Raw genomic sequence first — 12,500 nt, 5'->3', positions numbered from 1 at the left:
TTAACGTAGAAATTAATTTTGCAGTTGCGGGAAAAATTTGTATCTGTGATCAGAAAACAAAATGCCATTCCAAAACTGTGTATAAACTTACAACGAGCAGCTACTCAATATTGTTGATTAGGGGCACATTCTATGTACAAAGGAGCTAGATCATTTAGGAATTAAAATGGAAATATGATAAAAATACAAAAATAGGAAAAAACTAGAGATCACAGTATTGGTAGAAAAATAATCCACAATGATACCTTATTCAGGACACTGTAAAATTGTAAGAAATTGGGTAAAATGTAACAAATAAAGCAACGGCAAGCAAATTCTCTACTTCTAAATCTGTGGTGGAAACATAAAAATATAAACCTTGGGACAGTTGATTATGTCTGGCAACAATAAAGTATCTAACTATGCAGCTTTTAACGTCGCTACTGTTTCAAGATAGGATATAAATGATATGAAAACGTTATGAAGGTGGCCATACGACGAGTTTGGAGCAAAAGAAAGGGTCCATCAAGTGTGTAGCGACAGCGTCTGGCATACATGGGTGGGAGAGCCCCAATTCATATAACACGTTTAGGATAGGGGGAAACGATTATATAGAAAACAAGCCTCAACTTTAACTCAATTGTGGTGTAGAAATGAAGTTAGAATGACTTCGAATACTTTTTTGGAAATACATCAATTTATATGGAATCGGAAAGAGGGAAAGCAAGTCGGAGACAGGTTAAGGAGTAGTTGGAACGGGGCTGGATAAAGAATTCAAGGCACTGATCTGATAAAATGGGGCTTAAATGGAGGGAATCCAGCCGCCCTACTCTATCAGGTCTTTGTAGCTGCGTTGGGAACTGGTGATGACTGAAATAAAAGGTAATTTAACAAGCCGATTGTGCTAAAGTTCTCAGCTCTCGTAATACATTTTGATCTTGTTTTGTGAATGCAGTAGTGGCATGATACCTTCAAACCAAAATCAACAAACCCTGGCCTACTATTGTGCACTGTACTAGCGGATGCAACTCGGGATGGATATTGTGTTAAGCTTGCTGCACACTGAGCCCAAACGGACGCGCCCGAACAGAACCGAAACGTCCGATAGAAATCGAAAGCATGAATTCTTACCTGACTGCGCACACTGGGCCAGAACAGAACGGAACCCGACGCAGTATTCTTTGAAAGATATTTTTTCTGAAGCTTCGGCGGCGGTTCTGTTCCGGCTCAGTGTGCGGCAAGTTTAAGAGACCCGCATTGTCCCTCGATGTAGCTCATTATCACGCAGTTCACTGTAATGTTGCTACAATTAACAGCATATTTAAGAAGGCTACAGGATAGCTATATCTTTGAATATTACCAAGAAATTTGGCAGGAACAAAGAAACTATGTTTCTCATCAATTCCTGAAATTTTCATTTAGATATACAAATTATTCTAGGAAAAATTTTCTCCACTGCCAAAAATAACCATTCAACCCATACCAAAATAAACGTTTGCTGTGGCTTTTCTATGGTAGATATTAAAGAGAGAATACTGCTTTTGACGAAGTAACTATCCATCGCACAAATCCGTGAAAATTTCATTTACTGTAGATATGTGAATTATTCTAAGAGTAATTTACAGCGCCGCCGAAAATCCACCTCCCACGCATATCGAAAAATAGCTACAGATATTTTTCCATAGCTAAGTATCAATACGAAAATTGATATGAATGTAGTTCACATACACACATCAAACCCTGTGAAAATCATTTGGGTATCTGCAAAACTCGTAGTTTGCAGCTCCTCACTGATTTTTTAACTAAAAGTCATCACTTATGAACAAAAGTAACAGCCAGGGCATGCCTATAGCAGGTATGAAGATGAAAATTGGCAGAAACAAAGCTTACATATATCTAAATAATCCTTCAAAATTAATTTTAATATATTTACTGATATAGGAGTTATTGATGCGTATAGGAGTTAGTGACGATGCCGCCGAAAATATCAACTGCCAACGCCCCCCCCCCCCCCCCCAACCCCGACCTGCTGCGAAATCTAGGGCCATTATATAAGGGAATTACTGGGCCCTGGGTTGGATGAGATATCTTCAAAAAAATATTGGCATTTCATATAAGGTCACTCACTTCGTTCGAGACAAAAATCTTTTTTTATTGTTTTCAATACTATCCTAATGTCTGTCCACAGTAGGCAACTGTTTGAAAATAAAAGTTTGCAAACAGCTCGGACAGATTTTAAACATGTATATGCACACACATACATACATACTGTATATATACACATATATACATATATACACACACACATATATATATATATATATATATATATGTATACATACATATATACACACACACACACACACACACACACACACACATATATATATATATATATATATATATATATATATATATATATATGTCTATAAATACACATACTGTATATAATATATATATATATATATATATATATATATATATATATATATATATATATATATATATACATATATGGTATATACATATATGCATACATATATATTATAATAATAATAAATTATAATAATTATCATAATTATAATTTTTATAATCACAATAACTATAATTACTATATAAATAAACATTATATATATATATATATATATATATATATATATATATATATATATATATACACACACATTACAACTAGCAATTTACGTAAACTGCCAAGATCCCAAACTCACCTGCTTTAAATTACATAATCTGATACACAAGAGAATACCTCCAAGCTCTGAGAATAATACGCAACTCCCAGATGTCAATATACAGTATATAGGCCTATATATGGACTCTGAATATCTAAAACCCTCTTTATGTTACACTCGAAACAAAACTGGGTGATTACATTACTTTTAACGAGGAACTATTCTAAAATCAATCTCTTACTTTGATTCTTAGTAGGATACGAACAAGGCACTGAAATGATTATTGGTGATTGAAATAATACACACTTTACAAAATATATATATATTCCATAAAAAATAACAACTAAAAAATAATACCATAAATGAATCACTAAAAATTTAATATCTGAACGAGACCTTAAACTTAAAGACAAAAATACATGTGCTACGGCGATCATCGGTCTTTTCAGCAGTGCAATAATCAATATTTGATGTTATATTCCTAGGGATATCAGCGGGTCTAAACTTTCTCATAAGCAATCCATCCTTGAGGTAATAACAGGTGGGAGACTGCTGCAACTCCGTCTCATCCACTACAAGGTACAATAATTCCGTTAACGTTGCGTCCTTCCATTGCAATCCTATCAGCCTTTTCCGACTCACTTGTCCGCAAAGTTTTCTATTTCTTCAAAGTCCATTGCTTTCTCGTCTTCCTGTATATTCGTCCGTCATTCCTCTTCTTTCAGGCTCTATCGAGACCTTTCCTCTTGTGTACTTTGATAGGATACCTCTTCTACCATAAACAAATCTTCCAAGTTCATCGTTCCTTCGGTTTCTCGGTCTTCTTCTGCACCCACTTTCTTCATCATACTCCAAGTTGTCACACAACTAGGAAACAGATACGGGTAGTCCTTGAGTTCAGTAGTAGGACTAAACTTCAGTGGTTTCTCCGGTACAATGAGACAAGGCACAAACGGCGCTCCACCAACCTCATTTCCCAGCAGGACTTCTACTCCTTCGACAGCCAACTCGCATGACAGTTTTAAATGGGGAGTAACCTCCTCATCTCCTATTCCCATCAAAATGACTGAATCTCCTGCGTCGACACTAAGATTACATCCCATGTCCCGCAACATCTTGACTGGGATCTGCTCGCTCCAATCCAGAGCGGCTGACATACCTTCATAAATATATGGTTTAAAGGCATCCACGCTGTTTGGGGTTGTCCTATTCGTTGTGTAAACGTTAACAGGCTTATTTTCCTCGTAGACCTTTCCCATTTGATTCTACGTCCTCGTATTCTGTGGAGTTGAATTACACTTATCCACTTATGTGATTTCTTTCGGTTGATTTGACCAACAATTCTTACTGATATGGCCTTTTTGCCACACTTATAACAGTCGATATTAATCTTCTGCAGGTCTTTCACAACACCTGAAGGAGGATGATTCGACGATTGTTGATGTGGTACTATCACATCCAGCTTTGAAACAGTACCAGTGGTACTTGCGCTGTAACTATTGAACTTGTTCCCATCCTTATTACTGAACTGGTTTCCATGGTTAAGCGAATACTTGGCACTGGGTCGGAACGACAGTTGAAACTTCATACCCGAGGGGTTTTTACAACTGATAACATTATAATCTTTACTCAGCAAAGCGGCTCTATCAATTTTCTTCACTCTCTCTCTCTCTCTCTCTCTCTCTCTCTCTCTCTCTCTCTCTCTCTCTCTCTCTCTCTCTCTCTCTCTCTCAAGTACATTCGAGTACGTTTACGAATTCCTTGTAAATATTGTTCCTGCAGTATCAATTCTTATAAATCAGCCATCTCTCTCACTTTGGCAGCCTCTATCAGTCTTAAAACATCGTTGTACTTGATAAGCATAATCCAGGAAAATCATTTTCTCGTTCTTCCGCAAACTTCAGAAACTTTCATTATAGTATTCATGGCTCATCTAATATACTTGCAGCACGCTCCTCTTCATTTCTTGATACTCCTTTCTCTGGCCCTGAGACAAGGCAAGATACGCAATGCATCCTTTTCCAATAAGGACACTGCAATAACATGGGCCATTTATATTATGGCCATTCCATCATCGACGCGACCATTTTAAAATAATAAAAAAAACTCGTCAGGAGCTTCTTCAGTGAATTTCAGGATCAACATCTGTGCTTTCACCACATCAAACACGGGATCGTACATAACAGTGGTCACCCCTGTCAAGAGGTGACGGCAACCTTGCATATACATTCAACAGTTTCAATTCCCTTGCATCTCTCTCTCTCTTCTCTCTCTCTCTCTCTCTCTCTCTCTCTCTCTCTCTCTCTCTCTCTCTCTCTCTTTCCGTCTTGCAATTTCTCTTGCCTCTTGTCTTACAATTATCTCTTGCCTTTTGTCTTACAATATCTTTTGACTCTTCTATTTCCCTTTCTTACATTTCCCTTGCATGTCTTGCAATTTCTCTAGCCTCTTCTCTCTCTCTTTCTCTCCATTCTGCCATCATCTTCAACTTAATCAAATTCTCTTCCACTGCAATTCGTCTCATCTCAGCCTCTTCATTCATTTCTGCTTTAATTCCTTCAGTCTGTGGGTCATCTGATACTTGCTTCTGTATGAATTCTGCTTCTGCCTTCTCCAAAAGGTTGCGAGCTGCTGCTATATCTTCTGGCAACTTTCCTGAGTTTATCAACGCCTCTACGGCTAGACACTGGATTTGGGCTTTAATCATTCCACTAATTGCATGGCTACCACATGCCATTAAAATAGCGAGCCACAGAATTTGTCACATTAGCTTCCGATTATTCCTGACAGTCAACAGCCATTTTGTACTTTACAAAAATTTATACCTCTCCAAAAAAATATATCCTAACAATACATGGAATCCTATCAACACTAAACTGGTCAAACCTTTAATCATGGCCCTGCTATCACTAATATTTAAAACAGACTCACTCGATCCCAATGGCTGGGCACCAAAAAAATGTATATTACAAGTAGCAAAGTACATAAACTCCCAAGCTTCCAAACTCACCTGCTTTATAGTACATAATCTGATACAGAAGAGAATACCTCCAACAATAGACAACTCCCAGACGTCAATATATATCTAAAGGTCTCTTTACGTTACACTCAAAACACAACTGGGTGTTTACCTTACTTTTAACGGGGAACTATTCTTAAATCAACGTCTTACTTCAGTTTTTAGTAGGATACGAACAAAGCACTGAAATAATTATTGTTGATCGAAATAACACACAATTTACAAAACTATATATATTCTATAAAAATAACAATACAAAAATAATACCATATATAAATCACTAGTAATCTAAATCTGAACTAGACCTTAGTCTTGAGACAAAAAGACACTTCAAGAATTATGTAAACACTTGTTTCACCAGAAATCATTTTATGAAAATATCTTAATTTTAACAATTAATGTAAAAAGTTGACACTTTAAAACTATAGAAAATAAATCAGAATTACATTTACATATACGTAACTGTTACTCTACGTCCTTTGTGCTCACACAAGGTTACAGAACGATTAAGCAAAGATAAATGCACTTCCCGTTTTAACCAAATCACACAGGGCCAATCACAATAAGAAAAAAAATTTACAATATAAACTGAACTCACAGACACTTCACTGCCTTCAAATTACACCTACAAAAATATCACAATGTTTAATAGGCACTATACAGGGTATACGGAGAAAAAACACTATAGCATAAGACGTGCTGGTGAGAAGATTGTCGGACGTTGGCTCTTTAGGAATGTCAGGCTGGATCTCTCTCTCCAAAGCAATGGGGGCCCCTTATATGTCAACCCAATACATTCAGGAATTTTCCATAAAAATCTAGCAAAAACCTTCTCGGTGCGTATGCACATGGTCCGGGCGGTCTTTCACGATGTCAGGTTGCCAACTTACATATAAATAACTCTTACGTCCTTTGTGCTTACACAAAGTTACAGAACAGTTAAGCAAAAATAAATGCACTTCACTTTTTAATCAAATCACATAGGGCCTAACCAAATCACATAAGGCCAATCAAAAAAAAAAGTAAAATATAAACTATACTCACAAATACACTTCACTTCAATTTAAACACACAAAAATATCACATTGTTTAACATGCACTATACAAGGTATACATTGGAGAGAAAACACTATGGCTGAAGAGGTGCTGGTGAGACGATTGTCGAACATTGGCTCTTTTGGAATGTCAGGCTGGACCTCTCTTCAAAGCAATGGAGGCCCCTTATATGTCATCCTAATACATTCTGGAATTTTCCATGAAAATCAAGCAAAAACTTTGTGTGTGCGTGCACATAGTCCAAGCAGTCTTTCATGACATCAGGATGCCAACTTGGCCGTTTGAAGTAGGGTTCTATATGACGCCTGACAATGGCAACACACTCGGCAAACTCTGCCCACCTCCTCTCATAAGATTTAAAAAAAAATAAAATAAAAAGAGTGAGTTTAGACTAAAACCTTCATGCAATTTCCAACCACGTGGAAAATATGATGCAATCTCTGGTGTTTATACCTCATGTGTGTCATACATACCTTTTAACAAGTTTACATAAGACTTCGTAACCAAACTACATGAAATAAAAAGGCAATTCTTTAAATTAACATAAATTTACATATACGGAACTGAATGAAAATATAACTAATGAATGACGACAGTCTTATATAATTTACATACATTTACTTAACCCTTCATGAGTGGGACCCCCTTATAAATGGCTATACATCTCTTAAATACATAAAAGAAATATGTGAATAAAATAATCTACTTATGTTAGACCAGCGTCGTAAGTGTGTTGTGTATGTATATATATATATATGTATATACATATATATATATATAGACAGTATATATATATATATATATATATATATATATATATATATATATATATATGTATAATATATATATATATATATATATATATATATATATATATATATATATTAGTATATGTATATACATATATACTAAGTATATGTATGTGTATATGTATTTATTTATACATATTATGCATCTACAGTATATATGCACACACACAATATATATATATATATATATATATATATATATATATATATATATATATACAGTAGTTAAATACCAACATACTGTATATATATATATATATATATAAGGAATGTCTATATGTGTACACACAACCACTAAATGTTTTCTATTCTGGAAGGGAAACAAATATACGGGGCAGTGTTTCCAAACTTTGTTTCCTAGTGTATAGTGTGTACAGCTTTATCAAACAGAAACCAGTAGCATGCGATGTGTTGTGGAAAGGCGTTTATCACAAGATGTTCTACGCACCCTAAATAATATATAGTAATTAAATTTCAATTTAATGTAAAGAAAAAAATTATGATGATGAAAGGCTATTGCTGTCACAGTAAATCTTTCCCTTAGTCCCTAGTAATTTGCCACAAACACATACAATAAAACTGAGAAACCATCCACCAAGATTTTCTAATATCCGCGTCACCGGAAAAAAGCGCAGAATCAACCTCAAAGGATCTCATCTGTCTCTCCAAAGTTGCTGCCATGGATTTTTATGGCTAAACGGCATTCTAGGCCTTAAAGTCCCAACCACGGCGTATAATGGCTTATAAATACAACACTAGGGAACTTGAAGCGCATGCAGCCCTGTACACTTATCCGGAATCTTTTTACCAAAGGGGTAATAAAAAGCGATATCCAGCCGTTTTATGTTGCGGCCCAAGGTAATGGTGTGGTGGGTGATGGTACAAAAATTGCACACAGGAGAAGTTGAAGAATAACGACAAAATAGCGAGAACAACTCTCATAGAATAGTAATTTCAATATTAGATAACAAGGATATTCCCGCATTGGCGGGAAAATATCATTTTAAGTTATGTTCATGTAACCCCCCTGTTAAATTACCAAAATGATGCTAACAAAACCTTTACTTTCTCAAAGAACAGAAGCTCATTATTCAACCTTTAAGCCCACCACCCTAAAGCATAGAAGGCTGTACACTTCTGAAGCCTACCCCTCAAAATAAAAATCTCTCTCTCTCTCTCTCTCTCTCTCTCTCTCTCTCTCTCTCTCTACACACACACACTACATATACATATATATATCTCTCTCTCTCTCTCTCTCTCTCTACACACACACACTACATATATATATATATATATATATATATATATATATATATATATATATATATATATATATATATATATATATATATATATATATATAATATATATATATATATATATTATATATATATATATTATATATATATATATATATATATATATATATATATATATATATATATATAAATGAACCTCCTCAATTACAAATATCGCTTAAATGATAACATTATGGGGTTCAATTAAAAAAAAAAAATTCTAAAATTATGAGATTACAAGCCCATAACCATGTTCTTCATTTTAGCGGACGGAACATTTACAGCCCAGTCGATTGATGGGAGGTAGGCCAAGCTGTAACGACGGATCTTGCACTGCAACCACAGTGCTCTACCAAAAATAGACGGCACTAAAACGTTCGTATATGAATCATACACCTTTTCAAGATATCTGATCCAATTAACTCCTTCATTACTGTACAGAAATACAATTACTATTATTACACCAGGCAATTGTGGTATGGACAACGCACAATGACTGAAACATCAAGTAAACAACCTACATATTTTTCTAAGCAATAAAATCACAATAGAAAACATCTTTGTTTCTACGAGATTAAGGTTCCAGAAACCTTCTCATTTTAACATGTATTTTGTCACTCCCAGGAGTCAGTGGGCCCATAAACGAAGTTCCTAGCCCAGGAGGAACCTATTTTTGACCAAAGACCCAAATAAGCCTTCAAGTGAAGGTTCCAGAAAACGAGAGTAATAAACAAACAATGGCATTCTCTAGCCATACAGGGCTTCCACAGCATAACTTCATCAAACCCAATAGAATGTTCATGAGGATTACACTTAGTGATGAAAAAACCTTCAAACGTGTTGCATACATTTATATTCAGGGTGTTCTAATACCCTTTCTAATCCATATGGCCCGAGCTTTGTAGTTTTTTCTCCTTACATCTAACTGCATGAAATTTGCTATATGATTTTACTTTAGTTTTTTTGTATCTATGGGTTTTAGTGATAATTCTATAACCCCACACATATGACCAAACGTCTTGGTGTCACTTAAATTTCCACCCAGATTCTGCGTACACAGCTATAACCAGTAATCTGCTCATCCTCTTGCTCCCCAAAAAAGCAATCTCCTTCCCCACCGTTAGCCTTACATCAAGGGGTCGATTGCCTAATGAGTTATATCCAATGCCTTCGATCAAAGGCACCCTTTTCTCTCCATATCATCCTTCACCGTATCTTTCCATCTAATTCTCTGTCTCCCTCTCGGTCTCCCCCTCCCACAACAGGTTCCTCCCAAGTCCTCCTCATTCCCTACCCACAATCCATCCTCATCAAGTGCCCACGCCATCTCAGTTGTGACACCCTTATCACCTCAAATAAGGACATACTAAATAAAGAAACATAACCATTGATTTAATTTCTTTTATTTCTTCAATGCGTTAGATTGAAAGCGACTTCGTTTGTATCTCACTTAAACCAGCATTGTGTGGTAAAGATCTTAATCAATATCTGAGCACTACAGTTTTCGTAATTTAAGTTGAATTCCTACATGTCTTTTATTTGGTGATTTGTCTGTACATAGACAATCTATACACATGAATAAATGAGAGAGAGAGAGAGAGAGAGAGAGAGAGAGAGAGAGAGTTAACGATAAAAAACGAATCTTCTTTGAAATAACAAAAAGTAAATTTACTTTACAATAACCTCCAGGGTGATAAAATCATAAATGGAAATAGTTTACTTATCAATCAAGCTCCCTGGTTACATTACTTGAAAATAAAAGAGTAAACGTTAAGAAAACTAAAATCAACTATCAGTAAGAATGCTTACTTGAAGATTGAAAATCCATATTCATAAAAGGCCCTTATCTTGCCCCATAAAATAAAGAGCAAGTGGTTGGAGATATATACATATTTCCTCACACGTTTACGTGAGAAGGGGTACCCCTTCGGGTACCCCAAGAGGTACATTCGGAAACCACTCTCTCCCACAAATTGCCGAACCAGCAGGTTTAGTTAGGAAAAGGAAAGGGGGTAGGAAGGGCTAACTGTGTGCATTCCAGATGGTTTCGTGATATCAATGTGAATAAAGAGCAAGTGGTTGGAGATATATACATTTTCCTCACACGTTTACGTGAGAAGAGGTACCCCAAGAGGTACACTTGGAAACCAATCTCTCCCACAAATTGCCGAACCAGCAAGTTAGGAAAGGGAGAGGGGGTAGGAAGGGCTAACTGTGTGCATTCCAAATGGTTTCGTGATAGCAATGTAGATAATATTATGACATTTTTTCCACAGAAATTTCAGTACCAGAACCTTTTCCCCGTGAAAAATAGTATCTTGTTACAATGGTGAGGGCGATTCATTTCGACTTAAACCTAACAATATGTATCTCCCGTAAATTCTAAGCGAGGGTCAATTGTGTCTTTACTCTTCTTGCAGTAGGTGAGTTCGAATCAGACTAGGGTGGAAAGAGGTTCTTCATTTACATTTAGGCTTGTAACGGAAAGTTTAAAATCGGTAAGTTAACAGATAACTGTAGATATTAAAAACTTATGTTAATAAAGAACGTGGCACTGTAAATTATAAGTATCTTGCAAGGAGCACTGATGAAATAATTGCGGGGTGTTTACCTTCATAATAAAAACACTAAATTCTAACGAGTGAGTGGATCATAACATTTTTTACTGGCTCCGACAATCTTTGGTGAGGAAAAGGGAGAATAAAGGTTTTGTTTGCGAATGTAGTTGTGATAGTTACCGAACAACATGTCTTAAAAGGTCGAGTTTCATTGCCTAAATGTCAGGGTAAACAACAGACCTAAATAAACACAAGCCTCCTCTTCCAAAGGTTCTTCCATATCTTTTAGTAACCATTAGATAATTTACTCGACTAATAAAGGAAATGTTGCTTGTTCCTTAACAGCCTAATACTTTCGGGTGATTTACAGAATACCAAGACATTAATGTTCCAGAAATCTCCTTCTATTCTAATCTAAGTTGTGACGGAGAAAGTCAGGAACTTTTAAAAATACACACCAATTTTGAGAGAGAGAGAGAGAGAGAGAGAGAGAGAGAGAGAGAGAGAGAATCTTAAAAGTTTAAAGTTTCATAAAGACTTAGCATTAGTGAGGTTTGTTAGGTCTACTGCACGGATTTATGAAAAGTAATACTTTGTATCCGAGTAGTTATTCCAGAGGGCTACAAAATATCAAAGATGAGAATAAAAAGACTAGAAAAGAAAGAAAAAACAGGATACAACGCACTGAAAAATAGTCTGCAAACAAAACAGAAATAGGTTCAGAGACAAAAGGGCATTAAAAACATCAACACCAGTTAAAATTCTGATTGTAGATTTTCATGACAGTAAAAAAATCCACTAAAATATTAACTTTGTCTATAACAGAGAACCCGGAAAACATAACGGAAATGAGCATATTCAGAGATAAATGTTAAATTACTGTATTCAAATAAAAGGGATGAAAAACGATAAGGCTTTTCAGCCAATTCCTTTCGAAACCAAAGAGTATAATCACAGCATGCATGTAACATGCAGAGCCTAATAATTAGAGAAGACAGCCTCTCCTCTCAAAGGTTTTTATACCTGAACATCAAAGGTAATCAAACCTTGGTTTGGATAGAGCGAACTCTTAAGACACGAGAGAAACTGTT

The sequence above is a fragment of the Palaemon carinicauda genome, chromosome 27 (genome assembly GCF_036898095.1).
Source record: "Palaemon carinicauda isolate YSFRI2023 chromosome 27, ASM3689809v2, whole genome shotgun sequence".
Classification (NCBI taxonomy): domain Eukaryota; kingdom Metazoa; phylum Arthropoda; class Malacostraca; order Decapoda; family Palaemonidae; genus Palaemon; species Palaemon carinicauda.
This window is presented reverse-complemented; position numbering follows the sequence as displayed.